This window comes from Oryzias latipes, chromosome 20 (assembly GCF_053564925.1).
Source record: "Oryzias latipes strain Hd-rR chromosome 20, Olatipes_Hd-rR_3.1".
NCBI lineage: Eukaryota > Metazoa > Chordata > Actinopteri > Beloniformes > Adrianichthyidae > Oryzias > Oryzias latipes.
This window is the reverse complement of record NC_136256.1, coordinates 29,970,001-29,972,675: the sequence shown is the minus strand read 5'-3', so window position 1 is coordinate 29,972,675 and position 2,675 is coordinate 29,970,001.

The window sequence follows — 2,675 nt, the reverse complement described above, 5'->3', positions numbered from 1 at the left end:
CCTCACGTAACCGTCATGTACACACATGTAAGCCTCATGTACACACACGCAACCCTCATATAACCCTCACATAACCCTCATGTACACACATGTGACCCTCATGTAACCCTCTTGTAACCCTCATGTAGTCACATGTAACCCTCATGTACACACACGTAACACTCATGTAACCCTAATGTACACACATGTAACCCTCATGCACACACATGTAAACCTCATGTCACCCTCATGTACACACACGTAACTCTCATGTACACACAAGTAACCCTTATGTACACACATGTAACCCTCATGTACACTCATGTAAACCTCATGTACACTCATGTACACACACAACCCTCATGTACACACTTGTAACCCTCATGTACACTCATGTAAACCTCATGTCACCTCATGTACACACACAACCCTCATGTACACACATGTAACCCTCATGTCACCCTCATGTACACACACTTAACCCTCATATAACCCTCACATAACCCTCATGTACACACATGTGACCCTCATGTAACCCTCTTGTAACCCTCATGTAGTCACATGTAACCCTCATGTACACACAGGTAACCCTCATGTAAACCTAATGTACACACATGTAACCTTCATGCACACACATGTAAACCTCATGTCACCCTCATGTACACACACATAACCCTCATGTACACACGTCACCCTCATGTACACGCACATAATCCCCATGTTACCCTCATTTCTACACAAAGCCAAACAGCTCCAAACAAAGGTTGTTTCTCCTGGGACAATCGCACAAACAGCTTCTAATCAAGTCATTGCTGGACCTTCATCTTTGATCTCAGCTGCAGAAAAACGCTGCAGATGCTTTTGCTTGAAATCAAAGCATTCTCATTAAAGCCAAGATGAGCGGCGGTGGCGTTATCGGAGCAAGTCCCCGCAGATGTTTTCCAGCCCACCTCAGAGAGGAAGCAGCGGCAGGAAGAGCCGGCTGATAAGGAGCGAGGGGGCAGCCGCAGACGGTCCAGGTGGAAACTGCTTGTATCAGAGCAGAACTCACTACAAGCCTCCAGAACCCAACACGAGTGTGAAATTTAACCCAATCAGCTGATGCTGTCAACACAAACGTCCAGCTCTGGACCGAGGGACTGAAGGAAACCGCTACAGACTGTCAGGTGGATTTTAGGCCAAAAACCAAAACATTCAGTTTTTAGGTGATGGCTCAGCGAATAAACACACAAACACCTGAAAGCTGATCAGTTCCTCTTATAGTAATTACACATGTGAGTCACAATCATTGCAGAGAATCAGTCAAAGCCAAAAATAGACAAAATAATCAATCCATTCTCTGGCCACCCTCCACCTTTAGCAGTGAGGAGTTTACAGTCCACTTTACCACTAAGACGGATGACATTAGATCTTCTCTCTTACAGGGAGGGATCAACAATCCCCTGGTGACCTTTCCACTGCACGTCCTCCTATCAGTGAGAGGACACTCGATAGTTTTGTCTTGATTGATGCTGCGGCACTCCGACGAGTGATGTCCCAAATTAAACGCTCAACTTGTTCTCTGCCCATCACTGTGGAAGCATCTCTGCAGCATAATTAAAAATAAAAGTCAATACCAGAAATGCTTTTTCATTTCACTTTTCATTTAAATGAAAACACTGCCATGCCTGGTGTGCCCACGTCGGGCGCATTGGACCCGGGGGGGACGCAAACATTCAGAAGCATAACTGGAGGTTAGATCCAACCTAGAATTTCAGTCACTTCATCAGAAAGAGCGCGCTCAACATTCCTCCCTTTGGGGCCTTGAAGGTCTCGTCAGCAAACCTGCGTTCCAGAGGAACATCATCACGACCTTCAGATGCGTCCTTCCGTTCTGTTCATTCTGAGAAAACATTCAGGATTCTGTTCCTGTTTCCTAAAGAAGTGTTTTTCAACCTTTTTTGAGCCACGGCACACTTCAACCTTGACAAAAATCCCGCGGCACACCGGCATTCAAAAAAAAAAAAAAGGAGAAACTCCGTCTGTATTAATTTGATCCACAGTCCCTCCATGATCTCACATGCATTTTTGTGATAATTGTGGCAGAAAAAGCTGGAAGCTGCAGCTGTTTTTTTAAGATGTGATAAAAGTTAAGTTAAAAGAATTAAAAACTGTTTGATTTGTGGTCGTTGTGGTTTCACTACGTTAAGAGGAGAGAGTCGTGCGCCCAGACGCTCACACACGCTTTAACCAAATGCATCATGGGAGATGTAGTTTAATAATCCGCCGAACGCAGACAGACTAGCGTCTCTGAGCTTCATTGTTTTGTTCACTTGTTCCACGGTCCGACACCGGATTCTGTGGAAAGCTGCACCGCTAAAGACGAGCTTTAGCTGGTATTTTTGTTAGAACTGAGAGACTTTTCCAGCAGAATTCAGAACAAGGAAGTGAAGATTTTAACCACTTCTGATTGGTCAGACCGATGACATGTGATTAAAATCCCAAGACTGATTGGTGGAGACAGTTAAAGGGGCGGAAATTTTCCTAACAGCGGAAGCTGCGGCTAAATCGCGGTACTGTCATCCTTATAAAATGTCTTTTATAGAATCAAATAAACACAAAGAAAAAAGTATTTTACGATCTTTCATATTCCCAAGTTCTTAGTGTTTTATCAGGGCCTGTAGGGATGAACAAAGAACTGAAATCCTGGAGATGGA